This window comes from Neovison vison, chromosome 13 (genome assembly GCF_020171115.1).
Source record: "Neovison vison isolate M4711 chromosome 13, ASM_NN_V1, whole genome shotgun sequence".
NCBI lineage: Eukaryota > Metazoa > Chordata > Mammalia > Carnivora > Mustelidae > Neogale > Neogale vison.
The window spans coordinates 96,866,388-96,892,858 of NC_058103.1; the positions used below are offsets into that span (position 1 = coordinate 96,866,388).

At 41.7% G+C, this 26,471-nt stretch overlaps 1 protein-coding gene across 1 annotated transcript in view; it reads left to right on the forward strand.

Annotated features, from left to right (window-relative positions):
* The window catches only part of LOC122893502 (zinc transporter ZIP2-like), a 58,418-nt gene extending 32,088 nt beyond the window's left edge, over positions 1-26,330 (forward strand). The window contains exon 5 of the transcript XR_006381639.1: positions 26,292-26,330. The gene's annotated coding sequence lies outside the window, so the exon portion shown is untranslated. The remainder of the gene's footprint in view (positions 1-26,291) is intronic.
* Positions 26,331-26,471: the final 141 nt, after the last annotated feature.

Consider the following 26,471-nt stretch of genomic DNA (forward strand, 5'->3'; position numbering starts at 1 on the left):
CACATCCATTCAGCCATCTCTCACCAAAACGAATAGAAGGAGGACTGCCCGAAAGAAGAAAAATTCAAAGATCGGGACTTCTTCAACAGACATAGACAATATGTCAGAAATGGAATTCAGGCTAACAATTATCCAGACAATAGCTAGGTTGGAAAAAGCCATGGATAACAAAATGGAGTTGACTAGGGCAGAAGTGAAACCCACCAGGGATGATGTTCACAATGTTCTCAATGAGTTCCAATCTAATCTAAATTCTCTAAAAGCTAGGGTAACCGAGACAGAAGATAGAATCAGTGATCTGGAAGACAAACAGATAGAGAAAAAGAATCAGGAGGAAGCCTGGAACAAACAGCTTAGAAGCCACAAAAACAAAATTAGGGATATAAATGACACCGTGAAATGTTCCAATGTCAGAATTACTGGAATACCTGGGGGGGAGGAGAAAAAAAGAAGATTAGAAGATATAGTTGAACAAATTCTCCATGAACATTTTCCCAATCTTGTGAATGGAATCAGCATTCATGTACTAGAGGCAGAAATGCCTCCCCCCAAAATCATACAATCTCTCAAGACACCTGATAGTGAAAATGATGAATCATAATTGTAGACAGGAGCTCTTGAAAGCAGCTAGGACAAAGAAATTCCTTATGCACAGAGGAAAGCCCATGAGAATAATGTCAGACCTGTCCACAGAAACCTGGCAAGCCAGAAAGGGCTGGCAAGATGTATTCAGGGCACTAAATGAGAAGAACATGCAGCCAAGAATACTTTATCCAGCAAGACTGACATTCAAAATGGATGGAAAGGTAAAGAGCTTCCAAGTCCGGCAAGGTTTAAAAGAGTATGTGACCACCAAGCCAACACTGCAGGAAATATTAAGGGGGGGGTCTATAAAAGAGGAAAAATCCTAAGAATATCATTGAACAGAAATATATGGAGACAATCTATAGAAACGAAGACTTCACAGGTAACATGATGTCAATAAAAACGTATCTCTCAATAATCACTCTCAACATGAATGGCTTAATGCACCCATAAGACAACACAGGGTTGCAGATTGTATAAAATAACAGGACCCATCCATATGTTGTCTATAAGAGAAACATTTTGAACCTAAAGATACACCCAGACTGAAAGTGAAGAGATGGAGAAGCATCTTTCATGCCAGTGGGCCTCAAAAGAAGGCCAGGGTAGTGATTGTAATATCAGATAAATTAGATTTTAAACTAAAGACTGTAGTCAGAGATACAGATGGACACTGCATAATACTTTCTTTTTTAAATTTCTTTTCCTCGTAACAGAATTCATTGTTTTTGCACCACACCCAGTGCTCCATGCAATGTGTGCCCTCCATAATACCCACCACCTGGATCCCCCAACCTCCCACCCCCCCACCCCTTCAAAACCCTCAGGTTGTTTTTCAGAGTCCATAGTCTCTCATGGTTCATCTCCCTCTCCAATTTCCCTCCGCTTCCTTCTCCTCTCCATGTCCTCCGTGTTATTTGTTATGCTCCACAAATAAGTGAAACCATATGATAATTGACTCTCTCTGCTTGACTTATTTCACTCAGCATAATCTCTTCCAGTCCCGTCCATGTTGATACGAAAGTTGGGTATTCATCTTTTCTGATGGAGGCATAGTACTCCATAGTGTATATGGTTCCTTATCCATTCATCCATTGAAGGGCATCTTGGTTCTTTCCACAGTTTGGCGACCATGGCCATTGCTCCTATAAACATTGGGGTACAGATGGCCCTTCTTTTCACTACATCTGTATCTTTGGGGTAAATACCCAGGAGTGCAATTGCAGGGTCATAGGGAAGCTCTAATTTTAATTTCTTAAGGAATCTCCACACTGATCTCCAAAGTGGCTGCACCAACTTGCATTCCCACCAACAGTGTAAGAGGGTTCCCCTTTCTCCACATCCTCTCCAACTCATGGTGTTTCCAAGGACACTGCATAATTCTTAAAGGGACTAGCAATTGTAAATATTTATATGGGAGCAGCCAATTACATAAGAAAACTGTTAATCAAGAGAAAAGTCATATTGATATGAATACATTAATAGTAGAAGATCTTAACACGCCACTCTCGGTAATACACAGGTGATCCAAGCAGAAAATCAATAAAGAAACAAGAGCATTGAATGACACATTGGACCAGATGGACCTCATAGATATATACAGAACATTCCACCCTAAAACAACAGGATACTCATTCTTCTTGAGTGCACACGGAACCTTCTCCAGAATAGACCACATACTGGGTCACAAATCAGGACTCAACCGATACAAAAGACTGACATTATTCCCTGCATATTCTCAGATCACAATGCTTTGAAACAGGAGCTCAACCACAAGGAAAAGTTTGGAAGGAACTCAAACACCTGGAAGCGAAAGACCACTTTGCTTAAGAATGCTTGGATCAACCAGCAGATAAAAGAAGAACTTAAACAATTCATGGAAACCAATGAGAATGAAGACAATCCAGTCCAAAACCTATGGGATACAGCAAAGGCGTTCTTAAGGGTGAAATACATAGCCATCCATGCCTTCCTCAAAAAAATTGAAAAATCCAGAGTACACCAGCTGTCTCTACACCTTAAAGAACTGGAGAATCAATGACAAATTAAACCAACGCCACACGGAAGAAGGGAAATAATCAAGATTAGAGTAGAGGTCAATGAGATAGAAACCAGAGACACAGCAGAACGCATCAATGAAAATAGAAGCTGGATTTTTGAAAGAATCAAAAAGATCGATAAACCATTGGCCAAACTAATCCAAAAGAAAAGAGAGAAGGCCCAAATTAATAAAATTATGAATTAAAAGGGAGAGATCATAACTAACACCGGGGAAATAGAAACAATCATCAGAACTTATTATCAACAGTTATATGCCAATAAGTTAAGCAACCTGGATGGAATGGATGCATTCCTGGAAAGCTATAAACTTCCAAAATTGAACCAGGAAGAAACTGACAACCTGGATAGACCAATATCTAGTAAGGAGATTGAAGCAGTGATCAAAAACCTCCCAAAAAACAAGAGCCCAGGACCTGACAGATTCCCTGGGGAATTCTAACAAACTTTCAAAGAGGAAATAACACCTATTCTTCTGAAGCTGTTTCAAAACATTGAAGCAGAAGGAAAACTTCCAGACTCTTTTTATGAAGCCAGCATTACCCTGATCCCCAAACGAGGCAAAGACCGCACCAAAAAGGAGAATTTCAGACCAATATCACTGATGAATATGGATGCTAAGATTCTCAACAAGATCCTAGCCAACAGGATCCAACAGCACATTAAAAAGATTATCCACCATGACCAGGTGGGATTCATCCCTGGGTTGCAAGGATGGCTCAACATTCACAAACAAATCAAACAATGTGATAGAACAAATCAATAAGAGAAGAGAGAAGAACCACACTATCCTCTCAATTGATGCAGAAAAAGCATTTGACAAAATCCTGATTAAAACGCTTCAAAGTATAGAGATAGAGGAAACATTCCTGAACTTCACAAAATTTACCTATGAAAAACCCACAACAAATACCATCCTCAATGGAAAAAAGCTTGCAGCCTTCCCATTGAGATCAGGAACACGACAAGGATGCCCACTCTCACCACTCTCGTTCAACATAGTATTAGAATTCCTAGGGACAGCAATCAGACAACAAAGGGAAATAAAAGGTATCCAAATTGGCAATGAAGAAGTCAAACTCTCTCTCTTCACAGATGACATGATACTTTATATGGAAAACCCAAAAGACTCCACCACCAAACCACTAGAAGTCATACAGCAATTCAGTAATGTGGCAGGATACAAAGCCAATGTACAGAAATCAGTGGCTTTCTTATACACTAACAATGAAAACATAGAAAGGGAAATTAAAGAATTGATTCCATTACCATTATCCTCATTGGAGAAGTGTCTGTTCATGACTTCTGCCCATTTTTTGGCATGATTATCTGTTTTGTGTGTGTTGAGTTTGCGAAGTTCTTTATAGATCCTGGATATCAGCCTTTTGTCTGTACTGTCATTTGCAAATATCTTCTCCCATTCCGTGGGTTGCCTCTTTGTTTTGTTGACTGTTTTCTTTGCTGTGCAGAAGCTTTTGATCTTGATGAAGCCCCAAAAGTTTATTTTCGCTTTTGTTTCCTTTGCCTTTGGAGACATATCTTGAAAGAAAGAGGTTACTGCCTATGTTCTCTTCTATGATTCTGATGGATTCCTGTCTCACATTGAGGTCTTTTATCCATTTTGAGTTGATCTTTGTGTATGATGTAAGAGAATGGTCGAGTTTCATTCTTCTACATATAGCTGTCCAATTTTCCTAGCGCCATTTATTGAAGAGACTATCTTTTTTCCACTGTACTTTTTTCCAAATATACAGTGGGTATATTTATATATATAAAAATATATATAATATATAAAATATATAAAAATATATTTTTATATATAAAAATATACCCACTATATATTTTTTCCTGCTTTGTCGAAGATTATTTGACCATAGAGTTGAGGGTCCATATCTGGGCTCTCTACTCTGTTCCAGTGGCCTATGTGACTGTTTTTATGCCAGTACCATGCTGTCTTGGTGATCACAGCTTTGTAGTAAAGCTTGAAATCAGGTAAGGTGATGCTCCCAGTTTTGTTTTTCTTTTTCAACATCTCCTTAACAATTTGGGGGTTTCTTCTGATTCCATACGGATTTTCGGATTATTTGCTCCAGCTCCTTGAAAAATACCGGTGAAATTTTGATCGGAATGGCATTAAAAGTATAGATTGCTCTAGGCAGTATAGACATTTTTACAATGTTTATTCTTCTGATCCAAGAGCATGGAATGGTCTTTCATCTTTTTGTGTCTTCTTCAATTTCTCTCATGAGTGCTCTGTAATTCCTTGAGTACAGATCCTTTACCTCTTTGGTTAGGTTTATTCCCAGGTATCTTATGGTTCTTGGTGCTATAGTAAATGGAATCGATTCTCTAATTTCTCTTTCTGTATTGCATTGTTAGTGTATAAGAAAACCACTGATTTCTGTACATTGACTTTGTATTCTGCCACATTACTGAATTGCTGTATGAGTTCTAGCGGTTTGGCGGTGGAGTCTTTTGGGTTTACCATATAAAGTATCATGTCATCTGCGAAGAGAGAGAGTTTGACTTCTTCATTGCCAATTTAGATACCTTTTATTTCCCTTTGTTGTCTGTTGTCTGTCAGGAGAATGTCTATTCATTCTCCTGACAGTTCTTTTAAAGAACACAAGTTCTTTAAATGGTGTTTACAGCCTTATTGACAGAGAACAGACACACAGTACACTGCATATTTGTTAAGAATACAATCTGGTAAGTTTGACATATAGGTATACTCATGCAACCACCACCATCATCAAGATCGTAAAGGTATCCATCCTTTCCCCCAAATTTTCTTCATACTACTTTAGAATCCCTCCCTCCTGATTTACTGCCCCCAACCCATGCTAACGCCATAATAAGTTTTGAAACCTAATGGCATTAGCCTTTCAACTTTGCTCTTTTTAAAGTTGTTTTGGCTATCCTAGGGGCCCTTGGCTGGCTCAGTGGATAGAGCATTGGACTCTTGATATTGGTGTTGTGAGTTTGAGCCCCACCTTGTGGGTACAGATTACTGAAAAATAATATCTTTTTTTTTTAAAGTCTTTTGGCAATGCTAGGTTCTTTGTATTTCCATATGAATTTTAGAAACAGCTTATCCTCCAGGGATTTTTATTAGAATTGAGTGGAATCTATAGGTCAATTTGGGAAGAATCCACATCTTAATAATATTGAGTCTTTAGACACAGAAACATAGGATGACTCTCTTCTTTAAATTCTCTTGGCACATTTGTTGATTTTCAGTATGGGGGGCGGGAGGTTCAGGAGTGCTATCCCAAACTATGGCACGTTGGCAGAATAAAAGTGAGTCTCATCAATCTGTTCCCATTCCTGGGATGAAGAAGGAAAGCCTGGAGCCTTCCCTTCTGCCTTCACTAACACCAAGCTCCAGGGCTCTAGTCCAGGATGAAGGATGGGATGAGCTATGTTAGAGACCAGGAGATGTCATGGGAGTCTGCTTAGGAGTCTTCCTGGGATCCCTCTCCCTCTGCTTCTCCCTGCTTCAGGTCCTGCAAGCTGTGTTTATGAATACAAGTAACAAAACAAGTAACATGTTTGCTCTTTTAATTGATCGTGCATGCATGTATAAATTATATATTATATGAAATTGTTATGTGATGCTTTTAGGTCTCTGAGTTAAATGATTTCACCACAGCAGAGACACTCGGTGTACAGCTCTTTTGTTAGCCCCCTTGCATTGATCGTTAACATAGATAAATGGGTGTTTCTGTTGGACATTTGCAATATCATGTAGCAAGCTGCTGGTGCTCTAGTAAAGCAATTGTCAAAGTGTGGTCCAAGGACCTTGATGGTCCCCCAAACTCTGTCGAGGTGTCTATGAGGTTCTAACCCAAAACTATCCATCTGTGGGAGCCTGGCTTTTCTTCATATTATCTGACAGAACAACACTGTGCCATATAGATTGAATGGAAAAGCAGATATGAGAATCCAGCTGTCTATTTTTAAGCTAGGCATTAAAAGAATATTCAGAATGTAAAGCAATGTCATTGTTCATATTAATTTTTTGTTTTGGAAAATGGAATTACTTGCCATAAAAATATATCAATGTCATAGAATGGATTCACTGTTGTTATTTTAAAATGAGTTAATGAGTAAATCTTAGGAAGTTTTCTCCATGTTAAGTTTACAATATGGTGTATATGAACAGATAGACACAAAAACCCTCTTTGGAGTCCTCACTAATTTCTAAAACTCTAAAGGTGAATCAGGAGCAAAAACTCTGAGTTCTGCCACTGTAGAATATCCGGCAGAAGTCTGGAACACGCGAATGCGGCGGTGCTGGCCAACCCGGAAGCATGCATACATATGGACGCTGTAGCTGATGGTCTGTTTTTACATTGTGTGAGCCTGAATATCTGACCATGGTTTACCCACTGTCAGATTGTTATTCTAGGCAGTGAAGGAGGATGGCAGCGGAGGAGGTGGGTTGGCATTCCTCTGTCATAGCAAAACAACTGTGTTTGGTCACTCATCAGTGATTTCCCCAGTTGGGGTGGGGGGGTGGGGGGTGTACTGAGCATTAGAAGAAGGTTTAAAAAAAGTGAAGCACATTGGTGGCTCAGGGAGTTAAGCCTCTGACTCTCAAATTCAGGTCAGGGCATGATCTCAGGGTCGGGAGATCAACCCCCATGTCGGGTTCTATGCTCAGTGCAGAGTCCACTCAAGATTCTCTCCCTCTCCCTGTGTGTTGCTACCCCCATTCTACCCCCCGCACACCATGCATGCTTTCTCTCTCTCTCTCTCTCTCTCTATATATATATATATATATATATATATATATATGAAAGAAGGCTGCATTCAGTGAGACTTTTCGGTGGTGCCTATTAAGATACGTTAGGAGAAACTAAGCTTGTGTGGTGATCACTCTTGTGCAATCCATGCGTTTGTCTCAACCACAAAGTGAATATTGCCTGGGCCTTTGTAGCATTTAGAAAACAGCAGACTTTGAGGCCTTTGCAAGGATGTTCTGTCATTGCCTGGCCTCAGTAAGAATCCATAGTGACCACCTTTATGAAGACTTTTTGATCTGGTGGTCTAGGCATCGATATTTCTCCTCCATGATGAGTCAACCCTGTTATAACTTGACATATCAGGAGGCCCTAAGAGGTTGTCTATAGGAGCTCAAGAACCTGACTGGGATTCAGAGAAGTGCAGTGGGGCCTGCAGGGACAAGAGAAGCACAAGGGCCTCTGTGTTAGAAGGCACCAGTTACCTCACAACGGGGCCTGGCTAGGGCACTGGCCATTCATTCTCTGGGAGATCATGATAGAATGGCCCCCATCTTTAACCCTTCTCTGCATTCATCCCCTTGGGCAGTGCCCCCCCCCGGTGACTCTGGGCTGGGTTTGTACCTGACCTGGACCGACAGAGTGGAACAGAAGTGACTGCATGAAGTGTTGTGTCTAAGCCTTGGTGTTTCTGGTTTCACCACCTTGGAAACTGGAGCATCCTGGAAAAAGCAGCTCCCCTGCAGTCAAGTTCATGGTGGAGGTTGTGGGGAAAAAGTCCTAGAGGGTGGATGGCCATGAGGAGAGAGAAGCCCTGTGTCCCAGCTGTCCCAGACGATGGATGAAACAGGAGAGTGATGTCACCCGGAATTCTGTAGCCTGAGTTAGAGCTGCAGGAACAGGCTCAGCTGGCACTAGACAGAGGACATACAAGCCATCCCAGCCAAGCCTCAGAGTAGGAGCTCACTCCTTCTTTTCTACCAGGTAAACAGCAAAATTCTCTATGATAGGGATATAATCAGTTGGATGGCAGGTCTCCCTAGATTCTGAGAACAGGTAAGAGTCAGTATCATCTCTAGGGAAGTGGAGGAAGGGGTTACTGACAGAACAGCATTGTTGTGAGGCTTCATAAAAAAGTCTAGAATGAAATCACTACACCCACGCAGTGTCAGACCCCTTCATTTCCAACGCTCAGTGGAAAATTATGGTGGCTATACATGAGGAGTGAAGCCAAGGTACGTTAGGATACACAGCACCTGTCAAACAAAGTTTCCTCCCGGGTGTCCTGTTCCAGGCCTCTTGACTGCCTATTAGACCAAAGGTAGATGAAGGGAAGAAACTTGATCAGAGACAGCTGAGGATGGAAACTCTGACACTCATGTCTGCTGACTGAGAGGCATCTCTGTGTATTCTCCAGGCCTCTAAGCTAGAGGGTCTTAGAGGTTTGAAATCATCCTCTATCTTTTGAGCTGATCTTTTCTCTTGTTCAGTTGAACAACAGTTCTGAGCCACAGGCCTTGGCATCTCCCCTAGAATAAAATCAGCTTAAAAAAATGGTTTGCATAGTTTAAAATAGTGATGCAGTCTATAAGTAAAGACAATTTCATTTCAGATAATCATACCTTTTCTGCATGAATTTGTAATGATTTAGGAAAATCAGATTTACATAGATAAGTAATGCATCTCAGTCAAACTTCCCATACCCTTTCCTCTACAGACACACACACACACACACACACACCCTTATTCCCTAATCAGAGTATTCAAATTCTAGATAAAGTCTGAGCTGAAAAGAACTCCTAAAGACATTCGTGCTAAACACCTCATTTTCCAGCTAAGGAGCAGTAAAGGTAGAGAGGTCAAGCTCACTAAAGAAAATTAACAATAGAAACGGGTATTTAAAAATGGGGATGCCGGGGTGGCTCAGTTGGTTAAGCTGCTGCCTTCAGCTCAGGTCATGATCCCAGCGTCCTGGGATCGAGTCCCACATCGGGCTCCTTGCTCAGCAGGGAGCCTGCTTCTGCCTACCACTCTGTCTGCCTGTGCTCACTCTCTCTGACAAATAAATAAATAAATAAAATATTTTTTTTTAAAAAAGTTACTTTAAAAAAAAAAAGAAAAGAAATGGGTATTTAAAAATGTATTTTCTTGTTCTGAGGGTACATTAGTACACTGGCAATCCCCAAATGAGATTTGCAGTCTGTAGAGCTCTCCAAGGGAACCTGCTAGACCAGGGCACTGAGACGGGAGGGAAGGAAAGAAGGGAAAGGTAGAGAAAGATGTGTGACAAGGCAGGAGGATGTGATGATGGAGTGAGTTGCTCACAGGAGTGCTTGGAGGGGCAAGGAGAGATGGAGACAGGCCCAGGGAATGGAGGTGCTGGGGGCCTGGGGTCTGGTTCAGGAGAGAAGAGTATCTGTCCAAGAAATGCAGGTGCCCTATTCTTTGTGTCCTCATTCCCTCCTCTAGGACAGACACTTGACGCAGATAATTATCCTGTATGCTTAATCTCCTCATATAAATCTTTGATGCCTAAGCTATATGTTGTTCAGTAATTGCCTCAACCACTAATTTTAGTAAATGTTCTTTTTTCCATTGGATGTCTTCAGAGGACTCGATTAGTTTCATGCTACAAAGATGGCTTCTCCTCAATATGAAGATGAATGTTTTCATAGAGAATAAATTTCTACATATTTCCTGGTCCTGCTGCCTGTCACATATCCCCTTCAGAAAATTAAGGTCAGGTGAAGGACATTGGAATCAGAGTGCTACTCCTTATGGATAATGAGACCCTATACATAACTACTTAGCCAAGCAGAGCACACCGAGGATTGGATACTTTAAGACCAATGAGCAGTTATGTGGGACCATGAACACATGAAATTGTGAAATCTGTAAATAATTAATTAAATAAGAATCACTGAGCATAGTAAAGTTCAAAACATGTAGTTCTCTGTTCTTGACCAATGATAAAGTAGACTGAAGTTCAAGGACATTGTGCGTGACCTGGGTGTCCAGGTCATGTTCTCAGGGTCCTGGAATCGAACCACTGTTGGGTTCCCTGTACCCCTGAGTATCTACTACTCCCTCTTATGCTTCCTCTCTGCATGTTCATGTTCTCTCTCTCTGTCACAAATAAGTAAATAAAATCTTTGACAGAGAGAAAGCACAAGCAGGGGAAGTAGCTAACAAAGGGAGAAGCAGGCTCACCCTGAGCAAGGAACCTGATGCAGGACTGGATCCCAGGATCCTGGATTCATGACTTGACTTGAAGGCAGGTGCTTAACTTACCAAGCCACCCAGGAATCACTAAAAAAAAACTTTAAAAAAAAGGGGAGCACCTGGGTAGCTCAGTGGGTTAAGGCCTCTGCCTTCGGCTCAGGGCATGGTCTCAGTGTCCTGGGATCGAGCCACACATCAGGCTCGCTGCTCAGCAGGGAACCTGCTTCCTCCTCTCTCTCTGCCTGCCTCTCTGACTACTTGTAATCTCTGTCTATCAAATAAATAAAATCTTAAAAAAAAAAAAAAAGGAAGTTCAAGAATACTGAAATCTAGGCATTACATTGCCTAGAAAACAATGCTGCCACTATAAAATACAGACCAGGAAAAAGCTTATAGAAATGGGAAAATATTCTGTTTATATTGTTATGACCAAAAAAAGCAGAAAATAAAATGCTATATATCCTATCACACGTTTTCATTTCAAATACAATCAGAAAAAATACTGGCTGGAAATTGTGAAAACAAAGAGTGTTTATCTTTGTTGAGATTACAGCTGTCTAGGTTTTTGGGGGTTTTGTTTTGCTTTTTTTGAAAGATTTTATTTATTTACTTGAGATGGAGAGAGCATACATGCACAACCTGGGGGTAAGGTGCACAGAGAGAGAAGCAGACTCCTCGCTGAGCAAAGAGTCCCACTTGGGGCTCCATCCCAGGACCCTGAGAGCATGACATGAGCAGAAGGCAGCCACTTGATCAACTGAATCACCCAAGCACCCCTGTTTTTGTTTTCGGTCTTTTTTAAGATTTGTGATTTTTCCAAAATTCCTAACATTTCTGAATTGAATATGTGTTACTTCTCTAAAAAGAAAAAAAGTGATGTTATTTAACATATTGCCTTCTTACATCAGATGTTGAGGTTGTTTCCAGCCTCATCAAACCCTCTTCTTACTGCAGTGGGACCACACACTCACCTCGAGTTTTGGACTCCTCTTCCAGGGGGGTAATACAGATAGAGGAATGTTTGGAATCCCAGGGTTGCTCAGAGAATTCTTGACTGATTTCTATGAGGCTAATTCACTTCTTTCTCCCCAAGAAGATCAAGAAAAATGCTTCACCCTTTGGATAACTGTAATTCTTCTTAAGATTTATTTATTCATTTTAGAGAGAGATGGGGCGAGCAAGGAAGTGTGAGGATTGTGCAGAGGGAGAGGAAGAGAGAAACCAGCAGACTCCAGGCTGAGTGTGCAACCCAATGTGGGGCTTGACCTCCAGACCCTGAGATCTAGAGATAAGTCAAAACCAAGAGTCCGGGGGTGCCTGGGTGGCTCAGTTGGTTGGGCAGCTGCCTTCGGCTCGGGTCATGATCCCGGGGTCCTGGGATCAAACCCCATGTCGGGCTCCTTGCTTGGCAGGGTGCCTGCTTCTCCCTCTCCCTCTGCCTGCTGCTCTGCCTGCTTGTGCTCTCTCTCACTCTCTGTCAAATAAATAAATAAATTTTAAAACAAAACAAAACAAAAAAACCAAGAGTCGGTCACTTTGACTGTACCACTCAGGGGTCCCAACTACAATATTTTTTTAAAGATTGATTGATTGATTGATTGATTTTTTTAAGTAATTTCTATACTCAATGTGGGGCTCAAAATCATGACACCTACATCAAGAGTCAGGATGCTTTTCTGACTGAGCCAGCCAGGGGCCCCAGCCATTTTTTCTTCAATGTCTTTCAGAAGGATGACGACAACACACACCATCAGAGAATCCCTATTTTGATGCAAAAATATTTTTCTCTAAGAAGAATCGTCATTGACTTCTCCCTTGGTGTCCTACCATCCCTTCTTAAGAAAGCAGTTTGGTGTTGGGAAGAAAGCACATTTTGCCTGATGACCATTTTAGGTTATCATTAAAACTGTCATTAAAATCCTGATACTTGGCGTGCCTGGGTGGCCTAGTTGTTAAGTAAGCATCTGCCTTTGGCTCGGGTCATGATCCCAGGGTCATGGGCTCGAACCCCACATCGAGGTCCCTGCTCAGTGAAGAGCTTGCTTCTCTCTCTCCTTCTGCCTACCACTCTGCCTACTTGTGCTATCTCTCTGTCCAATGAATAAATAAAATCTTTTTTAAAAAATATTCTATTTATTCAATTATGAGAGACAGAGAAAGAGAGAGGCAGAGGCAGAAGCAGAGGGAGAAGCAGTATCCCCACTAAGCAGGGAGCATGATGAGTGTCCAATCCCAGGATCCTGGGATCATGACCTGAGCTGAAGGCAGATGCTTAACTGACTGACCCACCCAAGTGTCCCAGTTGCCATTTAGTTTTATTTATGGTTTCTTTCATTGCGCAGAACCTTTTTCTTTTGATGTAGTCCCAGTGGTTTATTTTTGCCTTTACTTTGTCTCAGGAGACATATCTAGAAATTTGTTGCTATAGATGATGTCAAAGAAATTACTGCCTGTGCTCACTTCTAGTATTTTTATGGTTTGAGGTCTCACATTTAGGTCCTTAATCCATTTGGGGTTTGTTTTTGTTTGGTAAAAGAAAGTGGTCCGTTTTCATTTTTTGTTATGTAGCTGTCCAGTTTTCCCAGAGATTTGTTGAAGGGACTGTCTTTTTGCCTTTGATAGTCTTACTTGCTTTGGTAAAGATTAATTGACCACTAACTAATTAAAGATTAATTAGACTAATTAATCGAATAGAAGAACTGGTGGGTAGAAAAACAGAATTGCTACAGACAGAATGTTTGAAATGTTAAATCCCACATGTGATGGTATTAGGAGGTCAAGCACTTGAGAGGTGACTAGGTCATGAGGGTGTAGCCCACAGGAATGGGGCCCAGGAGAACTCCCTGCCCTGCCACCATATGAGGACACAGCAAAAAGGTAGCCATCTATAAACCATCTATAAATGGTGGCATTCTCAGCACACATGAAATCTGCTGGTGCCTTGACTTTGGGCTTTCCAGTCCCCTAAACTGTTAGAAAGAGATGTTTGTTCTTTATAAGCCATCTAGTATATGGGCTTGCTACAGTATCCTGAACAGACTAAGACAAGGACCACAGATAGCGTGGTCAGGGTAGAACTCTAATGAAGGGATATTTAAAGTGAAACCTGTCAAATGAGGACACAGTCATATAAAAGAACGTTTCAAGCAGGAAAAAATAACAAGAGCAAAAGCCCTGTAGCAGGTAAAACTTGGCATCTTCTTTCACCCTAAAGAGGTTGGTATGGTCAGGGAGAGGTGAGGGGATATGAGATGGTGGTGACAAGGCTAAAGAGAAGAAATAAAATACCTAATAGAAGGAATCCGGTTGAGGAGTCAGCAACTCCTGGATTTCTTGTCATAGAGATGGCATGGCCTCAGGAAAATGGGAAAAGGAAAGCCTAGATTTCTTTTTATTTTTTTAAGATTTTATTAATTAATTTTAGAGAGCGTGAGTGGGAACAGGGGAATGGGGTGGAACAGAGGCTGAGGGAGAGAGAATCTCAAGCAGATTCTAACTGAACACGGAACCCAACATGGAGCTCAATCCCATGACCCTCAGACCATGACATGAGCTGAAATCAAGCACTGAGGGCTTCACTGAGACACCCATGTACCCCAAGAAAGCATAGATTTCCTAAAGGATGAGATGACATTGACTGTAGACTCTCATTTGAAAGAAATTTAGATAAGCTCACCCCACGGAGTTATACAAGATCAAGCAGTCAAATCCCAGGTCAACAGCTCTCTCCACATCTGAGAGTGAGGTGACACGTCTGAGGGGTTCTGAGGTCCCCTCAGACAGAAGGATGTAATGAGCCTTACACCCTTACATCATGAGGAGATGAGTGATGCTTTCCCTGGAGAAGCCATTCAAAGAGCGCCACCACAGATGCAAAAATTCTCACCAAAATACTAGCCAATAGGATTCAACAGTACATTAAAAGGATTATTCACCACGACCAAGTGGGATTTATCCCAGGGCTGCAAGGTTGGTTCAACATTCGCAAATCAGTCAATGTGATACAACACATCAATAAAAGAAAGAACAAGAAACATATGATACTCTCAATAGATGCTGAAAAAGCATTTGACAAAGTACAGCATCCCTTCCTGATCAAAACCCTACAAAGTGTAGGGATAGAGGGCACATATCTCAATATCATCAAAGCCATCTATGAAAAACCCACTGCAAATATCATTCTCAATGGAGAAAAACTGAAAGCTTTTCCACTAAGGTCAGGAACACGGCAGGGATGTCCATTATCACCACTGCTATTCAACATAGTACTAGAAGTCCTAGCCTCAGCAATCAGACAACAAAAGGAAATTAAAGGCATCCAAATCGGCAAAGAAGAAGTCAAATTATCACTCTTCGCAGATGATATGATACTCTATGTGGAAAACCCAAAAGACTCCACTCCAAAACTGCTAGAACTTATACAGGAATTCAGTAAAGTGTCAGGATATAAGATCAATGCACAGAAATCAGTTGCATTTCTCTACACCAACAACAAGACAGAAGATAGAGAAATTAAGGAGTCAATCCCATTTACAATTGCACCCCAAACCATAAGATACCTAGGAATAAACCTAACCAAAGAGGCTAAGAATCTATACTCAGAAAACTATAAAGTACTCATGAAAGAAATTGAGGAAGACACAAAGAAATGGAAAAATGTCCCATGCTCCTGGATTGGAAGAATAAATATTGTGAAAATATCTATGCTACCTAAAGCAATCTACACATTTAATGCAATTCCTATCAAAGTACCATCCATCTTTTTCAAAGAAATGGAATAAATAATTTTAAAATTTATATGGAACCAGAAAAGACCTCGAATAGCCAAAGGGATATTGAAAAACAAAGCCAAAGTTGGTGGCATCACAATTCCGGACTTCAAGCTTTATGACAAAGCTGTCATCATCAAGACAGCATGGTACTGACACAAAAACAGACACATAGACCAATGGAACAGAATAGAGAGCCCAGAAATAGACCCTCAACTCTATGGTCAACTAATCTTCGACAAAGCAGGAAAGAATGTCCAATGGAAAAAAGACAGCCTCTTCAATAAATGGTGTTGGGAAAATTGGACAGCCACGTGCAGAAAAATGAAATTGGACCATTTCCTTACACCACACACAAAAATAGATTCAAAATGGATTAAGGACCTCAATGTGAGAAAGGAATCCATCAAAATCCTTGAGGAGAACACAGGCAGCAACCTCTTCGACCTCAGCCGCAGCAACATCTTCCTAGGAACATCGCCAAAGGCAAGGGAAGCAAAGGCAAAAATGAACTTTTGGGATTTCATCAAAATCAAAAGCTTTTGCACAGCAAAGGAAACAGTTAACAAAACCAAAAGACAACTAACAGAATGGGAGAAGATATTTGCAAACGACATATCAGATAAAGGACTAGTGTCCAAAATCTATAAAGAACTTAACAAACTCAACACCCAAAGAACAAATAATCCAATCAAGAAATGGGCAGAGGACATGAACAGATGTTTCTGCAAAGAAGACATCCAGATGGCCAACAGACACATGAAAAAGTGCTCCATATCACTCGGCATCAGGGAAATACAAATCAAAACGACAATGAGATATCACCTCACACCAGTCAGAATGGCTAAAATCAACAAGTCAGGAAATGACAGATGCTGGCGAGGATGCGGAGAAAGGGGAACCCTCCTACACTGTTGGTGGGAATGCAAGCTGGTGCAATCACTCTGGAAAACAGCATGGAGGTTCTTCAAAATGTTGAAAATAGAACTGCCCTATGACCCAGCAATTGCACTACTGGGAATTTACCCTAAAGATACAAACGTAGTGATCCAAAGGGGCACGTGCACCCAAATGTTTATAGCAGCAATGTCCACAATAGCCAAACTATGGAAAGAACCTAGATGTCCATCAACAGATGAATGGATCAAGAAGATGTGGTATATATACACAATGGAATACTATGCAGCCATCAAAAGAAACGAAATCTTGCCATTTGCGACAACATGGATGGAACTAGAGCGTATCATGCTTAGCGAAATAAGTCAAGCGGAGAAAGACAACTATCATATGATCTCCCTGATATGAGGGAGTGGTGATGCAACATGGGGGCTTAAGTGGGTAGGAGAAGAATCCATGAAACAAGATGGGATAGGGAGGGAGACAAACCATAAGTGACACTTAATCTCACGAAACAAACTGCGGGTTGCTGGGGGGAGGGGGGTTGGGAGAAGGGGGGTAGGGTTATGGACATTGGGGAGGGTATGTGCTTTTGGGTAAATTGGAAGGGGAGGTGAACCATGAGAGACTATGGACTCTGAAAAACAATCTGAGGGGTTTGAAGTGGCGGGGGGTTGGGAGGTTGGGGCACCAGGTGGTGGGTATTATAGAGGGCACAGCTTGCATGGAGCACTGGGTGTGGTGAAAAAATAATGAATACTGTTTTTCTGAAAATAAATAAATTGGAAAAAAAAGAGCGCCACCATTGGCAGCAGGAAGTAAGAGCAACAGACATTGAAATGACAGCAGTGGTGGCAACAACAAACTATATTAAGTAATGACAAATTCTGTACAGATGTTGACTTACCGTCAATACTGAGAAAAGACAAAAAATTAACTGCATTCAAATACAAACAGAGATTTAGAACCATTATGACAGAGTGGCAGAGAAGGCTGGGAGATGCGCCACTGAACTATGAACTATGAAAGAAAAATGTGGACTCTCCATCCATTGGATCTCTCTATACAGTTTTCTTCCTACCAAGAAAAGTGGAATACATGGGCTGGTCTTTGAAAGAATCAGGGTTCCCACACACCAACGATCATGAAAGACCACTGATGGAATAAAGATCTTCTGTCTGATTATTCCCTTCATTCTCAGAAGCCTAATTCCCTTCTTTATCAACATCATTTATTGTGGTCTGGTCAGTCTGTCCACACAGAGTGCACACAGCTTATCCTCTCTGGGCACGTGGACACTGTGTGCAGCCTGTCCAAGAGCTTGAAAGCTTGTTCTCAAGAGAGTTTCATTGATTCTAATCAATCACATGGTCTGTCCACGTATTCTTGATTAAGATCAAGGTTGTCTTCTCATTTTTCATCTTATGGCAAATCCTGAAACTGCACCTGCCCCACTCTAGGTCCTTCTATGTAGAGCAATGGCTTTAAATCTCCAGGGCCACTCATCTCCACCTCCCTCTCGTGTGCATTTGAGCAGTAGGGATTGTTTAGGACAGCGTTTGTGCCTGTCATGTGGGGGGCCTGGAAGTACAGACTTGGAGGTTACGCATGCAAAAGCCGTTCCTGCATCACATTATGCTCTCTCAGCTGTGTGCTTCCCCTAGTTCGGGGTCAAGGCCAGTGTCAGGTGTCACAGTTAGTTGCCATGTATCTTTAGCCACCTTTAATCTATAATATTTCCACAGTCTCTGTATCTTACGTCTTTGAAATTTTTTTTTAGCATTGACATTCTTTTATTTTTAATTTTTTTTCAGTGTTCCAAAATTTTGTTTATGCACCACACCCAGTGTTCCATGCAATACATGTCCTCCATAATACCCACCAACAGGCTGACCTAACACCCCACCCCTATCCCATCCAAAACCCTCAGTTTGTTTCTCAGAGTACATAGTCTCTCATGGTTTGTCTCCCCCTCTGATTTCCCCCAACTCACTTCTCCTCTCCATCTCCCAATGCCCTCCGTGTTATTCCTTATGCTCCTTAAGTAAGTGAAACCATATGATAATTGACTCTCTCTGCTTCACATATATAATGGAGTATTATGCCTCCATCAGAAAGGATGAATATCCAACTTTTCTATCAACGTAGACAGGACTGGAAGAGATGATGCTGAGTGAAATAAGTCAAGGTCTTTGAAATTTTTTTAGAAATCAGCATCTCTTTTAAATTTTTCCTTCTAAGTAGACATCATTTTTTGGGACAGTTTTAGATCCACAGAAAAAAATGAGCAGAAAGCAAAATTCTCATATACCCTGTGTCCCCATGCCCCCCCATGCACAGCGTCCCCCACTCTCAACATCTTACACTAGAGAAGTACATTTATTACAAATGATGGACCTACATTGACACACCACCCCAAGTCCAGAGAATCCATTAGGGTTCACTCTTGGTGCTGTATATGTGTATGTAACTCAGGTTTTTTTCTCTTGCTAGTCTATCTTTTGACAGTTTAACTTCTACATTCCCAGTCTCTGAACCTAAGAGGCTGGAGCAAAAAGTTTATTCCTTCCCTTTGTTTCCTCCACCTATTCTATAAACACATGTCCAGGTTGAAACCTGGCTCTTCACAACATTAACACTTGTGCTCATTTGCTCACTCTTGTAATACATCTAACATAGTCTGAGAATTGTTTTGCCCATACCACTATGATGAACTCCAAAAGTTTAGGATGTGTTCGTAATTTTTCCCTTATCTCTACCCAACCCTACTGAAGACTGATGTTTTACACCTAAACCATAAAATCAGAGATAATGAAAGTATTGGTGTTTAGTAAGTGTGCTATACAGCAATGCATAAGCAACACCATGTACTTACCTGTAGACTATACTGTGGCATTAGGGCTCTAATTCAGGCCCATGCTTTTTCTCACTACATGATGTTCCACAAAGTCACAAATGAAGTTAAGTAGAAATAGAGTCAGGAGCAGAAAGTGTTTCTGAGACTAAGATGATAACATGCAGATAAGCAGGCATATCTATTTGGCCATCCCAGAGACAGCCCTCTTCTCTTTCCTTAGACTTGTCATTGGATAGGATGAACTGATTACAAGGGCCATCCTCTCAAGGGACTGAAAGGTCAGTGGAAGGTCAGGACAAACCCCAGACCTCCCTGACTTACTCCTAAACCCAGTCTAAACACTTTTCACTGGAAGAGAGTATTTTCTGAAACTTGATCAATCAACAAGCACTCAGAAATGTTAAACAAAAACTACATTGTTCCCTGAGAACTTAAGCCAGTAATGATTTCACTCTTCAGCTGTAACCCTGGTCATGGGAGCTGGCTGACCAAGTTCCAGGTCTGAAATGCTATCTCCAATGGTCCGTTTTTCTGAGGCCTGGGTACATCCGGGAGATTTGAAGGTGTCTTGAGGCAACTTCCCCCAGGAACCTAACAGGAATGGAGACCTCTTGAGAGGCAGTTTTGGAGATAGGGCAAGACAGGCGACTGCAGATAAGACACACCCTGCTCTGGATCTGCCCCCTTCCTCTTTCTGGCCACTCTACTGTCTACGACACACAAGGGAGTAGCCAAAGGCAACATTTAGGTGCAAGGTAAGCTGCATTGTTTAGACCCCTCTTTCTCCAGCCTTCATTCACTCCCTTCGCTTCCTATTTACAAACTTGTCTGTCCCATTTTTCCCCCAGGGAGACTCAGGTACAGCTATATTTCCCATCATCGTCCCTATGAGTTATACTCGGTTGTACATGGTTATCCCAAGGCTCTCTCGGGGGCTCTGCTTCGGATGTCTCAGTGCCCTCTTACGGTTACCCCAGAGTAAATCTTAGTGTGCCTACTGTGATGTCCAGGTCCAGATCTGCCTGTGTTTTCCTGATACACCCATTCCATTTTCGCTGATCTCTGATTCTCTATAAAGACAGATGTTACGGCACCTGGGTGGCTCAGTCAGTTAACTGTCTGCCTTTGGGTCATTCATAATCCCAGGGTCATGGAATCAAGCCCCACATCGCGGGCTCCCTGCCAGGAGTGAACCGGCTTCTCCCTCTCCCTCTGATGCTCCCCCTGCTTATTCTCTCTGTCAAATAAATCAATAAAATCCTTTAAAAAAATAAAGATAGAATTTAGAGATTGTCAGTCTATCCCTCCCTCCCAATCAGAAACATCAATCACTGTCACCTCTACTAAATCAGAATTAAAACTGAACTTTTAATTTTGACTCTTGAAGGAACAATATCAGTAGTGATGATAATAATAATATAGAAATTCTATTAGGGCTTACTATGTGTTTTCAATAGAGTGACCATATAATTTACTGTCTGAATTGGGACACTTTTGGGAGTGCAGAGGGACATTATCATTTATTAGTCAAGGGAATGAGCATAAATAGGGATGGGCTTCGGCCAACAGGGGCATATTTATGGTTTCATAGCTATGAACCAGTTTCACAGGATAGAGGGCTAAAAGAGCTCTCCTGGTCTCTCTTGTAAGGACACTAATCCTATCCACTAGTGCTCCACCTTCATGACATAATCACCTCTCAAAGGCGTCACTTCTAAATACCATCTCATTGAGACTTGGGTTTTAATATACAAATTTGGGGTGGCGGGTGGGAAACAAACATTCAGTCTATAGCATCTTAGAATAAGGTACTTTAATTATTCCTGATTTACAGATAAGGAAACAAATACATAAGTTGATATATTACTGATCTTTAAAATCCTAATACAGGACTTTTAGGTATTCATCTGCACTCAACCAGAAAAATCCAAGTTGGAGTTTCAGGAATAATTAAAAAGGTGAACTGATTCCACAGCCCCGTCCAAACACACTCCAGTCCCTATGCATTTAAATTCCCTTTTATTAGTGCTTTGCCAATCATCCACCTTGTGTGTTTTATAGATGACAAAACTGAGGTCCAGAGAGGTGAAAAATTTTTCCTGAACATAACATACCAGTCATGAAGCTGCAACTAATACATATGGTCTCCTCACTCTACAGGCTCTAGTCAAATTCTCAAGAATGGTTTATGGAAATGAATATCACATTGTATGTGCTTAAAGAAATGACAACTGGGTTGTATGTCTAACTACTTGAGAAAAATTTTGAGAGGTTGATATCACATTTTAATCTGTGTAATGAAGATAAATACTGCAACTGTGATTTAATGTATGGGAAATGAGGTCTCTCAGTAATGGGTCACAGACTCATTCTACACGGGATAACTGTTCTCATGACCTAGAGGACAACGGAGATGATGCAGACATTCTCAGAACCCCGTTTTAAAGATTTTTTTTTTAATTTTACAGAGAGAGAAAGCTCACAAGTAGGCAGAGAGGCAGGCAGAGAGAGACAGGGGGAAGCAGGCTCCCCGCTGAGCAGAGAGCCCGATGTGGGGCTCAATCCCAGGACCCTGAGACCATGACCTGAGCCAGAGGCAGAGGTTTAAGGCCACCCAGGCGCCTCCTGAACCCTGTTTTAAAACAGAGGTTTGAGGCAAACAAGACTCAAGTCTCACTCCTTGGAGAAAATCCCATTGCTGGAAAGGACATTCTTCTGCGGCTCATATTCTTAGTCAACCTCACTGTTTCTCAGCTGCATCCTTTTCCTTGTCTGGTACCCACCTCCCCCTTTCCACCATCCTCACAGACAAGAAAGTCTCCTGTTCCTCTATCCATGTCAGTCTCCTTCCTGGAGCTATGCTCTATCTCTGTGCTATATTTTCAGTATCTTCTGCTGTACTGACTTTCCTCAAGATGTGCACCCCTTCAAGTCACCTTCTCTCCTGTCACCCACATCACACTAGTGCACAGATTTGCTCCATCCCCTCATTGTCAGCCTCCTTGTTAACTCCATTTCTTTGTCTCTGACTTTCTCTTTAATATATTCAAATAAGGGAGCTCTGAAAGTACTCCAGCAAATGCTCCATTGATCTCCTGATTATTACATGTCATCATTTAATAAATATTTCCTTCTTAAATATTTTTTAAAATTGTAGGATAGATACATATCTTATATATAAATAATGTTATGTATATATAAATATACACATGGTGTGTGTGCCTACTCTCTCTACATACGTGCACATAGACAGAAAGAGAAAGGGAGAGTGTTAATTTTTTCCCCACTATCAATCTTATCTTTAACTGGACCATTTAGCCCATTTATATAATGTAATTTTTCACTTTTATTCTCCTCTGTGAATATCTACTATCTTATTTTGCCTTTTCTATGTGTCTCATTTGTCTGGCATTTCTATTTCTTATCGTTTCTCTCTTCTCTTGGATTATAGGTGTTATTTGTCTGTCATTCAGCGACAGCCATTAAAGCTGTTCACAAATAGTTCTCTTGTTCCAGGCACCTAGAAAGATCCTATTTCTCTGTCCCTTGTATTTAAATGTTAACATGAGGCTTTCTCTGGTCAATGAAGTGTGAATAGAAGTGACATGTGCCCCTTTCAGCAGAAATTTTAAGAGTGTCCTGTGGGGTGCTGGGTTTTTTTTTTTTAAGGTTTTATTTATTTACATAGGGAGAGACAGAGAGAGTGAGTGGGAGGAAGGCAGAGAGAGAGAGAGAATCTCAAGCAGGCCCCATGCTCATCCCAGACCCCAAATCAGGGCTTGATCTCATGACCCAGGATCATGACCTGAGACAAAGTCATGAGCAGGTTGCTTAACCGACTGAGCCACCTGGGCATCCCAGTGTTATATTGTCTTTCCTCTGCCTCTGTGATTATGACACTGTGTGTCAAGATGAAGCCTGTGTCAGCCTGTTTTCCCAAGTGACTACAGCAGGCAGATACCATTGGCTGGACTAGGATAGACACACAGCAGTAAATGAGTAAGAAACTTTAAACTGCTGAAATTTTAAGATTGTTTGTTACCGCAGCACAACCTAGACTATCCTAACTGATCCACAGTCTACTTATTCCTTCTGCTAGTTTGGAATGCAAACCCTATGATTCAAATCTTTTCATTGTTTACCTTAGAAATTCTCGAATGCATAGTAAACATAGACAAGTCTAATCAGTACTTTTAGTCATCTCTTGAACACTTGGCAATTCACATCACTTCCAAGTTATGTTACTGATGTTTATTTTAATTTTATCTTCTTAACAACACACCATTGCTTTCTATACTCAAGACATCTTTGATTTGTTCACATATTTGTCATCATCTTCTTTTTATTCCTTCCTGAATTTCATATTTCCATTGAGTAGCTTTTCTCTGTAATCTGAAATCCATGCTTAGAAATATTTTTAGTGGAGGGCTGCTTTAGTGAAGTTATAAACTCTATTAGGTTTTGTTTTATTTTATTGTTTTGCCAGCAAATTCCTTATTTTATCTTCATTCCAAAGTGCAGGGTAAATAATTCTATGTTGGTGTGTTGAGAAATCAGAGCTAGTGTATTCAATTAAGATTATGATGTGCTGAAGAGGGGAAAGCCCATCCACACAGTCAGCTTACTCCCTCGGCATTCCAGTTACCACTTTGGGGAGTGAAAAACCCAGGTCACCATTTCAGGACATAGATACAGAAGCAAAGTCTTAAGATTTCTTACTTACAGTTCCCAGAAATGGGGAGATGGAGAGTTGTGGGGAGAGAATGAATTAATGGCACAATGAACCAGAGGAAGGGGCAGTCCTCTGTCCCTGGTCAGAAGCAAGCAGGAGAGAGCGAGCAAGGTAACATGTACCTATCCCTTAAAAAGTGGTTGATGTAGAAGTCACTAACTTTTCACCTGCTCAGCTCTAAGTGGTTATTTTATTTTATCTTTGAGAGGTAAGGGAGGAGGGGCAGAGGGAGAGGGACAGGGAATCTTAAGCAGACTCCCCGGTGACAGGGAGAAGCCTGATGGTGGCTGGATCCCAAGACCCTGAGATCATGACCTGAACTGAAATCAAGAGCTAGACACCTAACCAACTGAGGCACCAGGCATCCCTCAGAGATTCTCTTACCTGAATAAAGGCAATCTTCTGAGAGTGAAACTGCCCTAGATCTCCAATGGGGAAGTTTTACAGCCTGGAAGAGAACAGGCCACTCATGCCTACATAAGCAAACATTATCACAAACTGTCTTACTTCCCACTTGTTCCCTAAAAGCTCATTTATCTTCCCCAGAAACACAAAAGCAAGACCCCATTTATATCCTATTTCCCTCCCTTCCTTCCCCTATGTCGTTAATCTAGAAACCCCTATCCCTTGCTGTTCAGGGAGCCACTTCATTGAGCTCCAACACAGGCATGCGAATAAACATTGTCTATTTTCCTGTCAGTCTTTTTTTATCAGGGACATTGCAGGCTCTCTGACATGAACCTCAGTGGTTAAGGGAAGTTTTCCTCCCAACACCACTCCAGATGATATGCGTGCTATGTAAGGACAAAGACAGACCAAACCTGGGTGAAGGGTAGGGTGCTGGGCAAATTACATAAAAGTGAAAGTTCACACCATACCACATCTTCCTCACCCCACTGGCACTTTCCAATTCATACTTGTTAGCAAGTCATGCTGACTTCGGAAGGAGTTCTTGGATATCATGTGGCAACATAATAAAAATTCTTCCTTTAAAGAATTCTGTTCTTTCTACTAAGGTCCCTCTCTTCTCTCCTCTTCCCCTTTCTTCCTCTCCTCGGGGCTTCAAAACGGCCTACTTTTTCATGTTCAGGTTTTTTGCCAAAAAAAAAAAAAAAAAAAAAAGCCTGGGAGGTTTTTACTTCACCACCTCTTTCTTAGGAAGTCAGAGATGGCCCATGTCAATGACGCAGATTCTTTATGGAGGATGTCAATAGCACCCTATGTGAGCCTTCACTAGAGCTAGCATTTATCATGCTTTCCAAGGACCTCTCCAAGCCTTCTGCCCATCCTACCTTATTTTGTCCTCATAATAAACCTAAGACATACTTATCATCATCCCCATTTCTGGGTCAAGGAAACGGAGGAACAGGAAAAGAAATTCACTTCTGGGAGTTGCCCAGCTCCTCAGGTGCTAAATCAGAGTTTGGACTGAGACCATCTAAATCCAGAGCAAGAAGGGAATTATGATTATTCTCATTCCAGAGGAAAGGAAATTGTCACCCAGAAAAGACAGGTCTCTTTTTAGGAGGTGTGAAATCGTATAAAATTTCCGGGCATGACAGACTCCATCTTGAAGCTCCATTTCCCCTTGTAGTGAAGTTTTGAACTGGGCGGAAAGACCTTTTGAACTGGCCAGTCACAGTAATTGTTTTATAAGCAGTTGTGTATAAAGGCAACGGGACCCCTGGCATCTGGTTCATAAAACTGCCAGTGTGGCCTTCTGATGACAGATGATTAATTCATGCAAATCAGAAATCGTGTGTTGTGGTAACACCAATGCATTAATCAACCCAAGCGTAAATCAGCAGGGCTCAGTCTGTCAGAGCCTTCGGCTCCCTGATGCAAGTCAGGTACTTGTCCCCGACCCTTTATCCCCAACACTCTGCTCTTCCTGTACAGGAGAGAGCTTTTGAGGCATTGCTCCAAAAAACACAATCCTGAGACTTCCCAGTAAAGGCTTTTGTTCTTGTTCAGTTTTTCCTACTTTCTCAGTTGACAGAGGGAATTCTGCTGCTAAGAAATATGGTGTTCTCGGGCACCTAGGTGGCTCAGTGGGTTAAGCCGCTGCCTTCGGCTCAGGTCATGATCTCAGGGTCCTGGGATCGAGTCCCGCATCAGGCTCTCTGCTCAGCAGGGAGCCTGCTTCCCTCTCTCTCTGCCTGCCTCTCTGTCTACTTGTGATTTCTCTCTGTCAAATAAATAAATAAAATCTTAAAAAAAAAAAAAAGAAAGAAAGAAATATGGTGTTCTCTACTTTTTTCTCCAAAAGGGATTTGAGGGTTTGTTGTTGTTGTTGTTGTTTGAGCCCAGGATGGGGCTCAAACCTGCAACCATGAGATCAACCATGCGCTGGTGACTGAGCCAGCCTGACATCCCTTGAGGACTTGGTTTGACTTTAGTTCCTCTCTTCCACTCTGACCTTCCAGGAGCAGTTGCTGTGGCCAAGAATAGCCACACACCCACCTTCCACATCCAGGAGAGCTGAAGTAGCCAGCACTGGGTAAGGTCGCAGGTCTCCTCCTCCTCCCTGCCCAGCCACTGCCCACGCCCCTCCCCAGACCTCAGGTCCTTGCAGCCTTCCATTGGGGGACACCTGGATGCCCCAC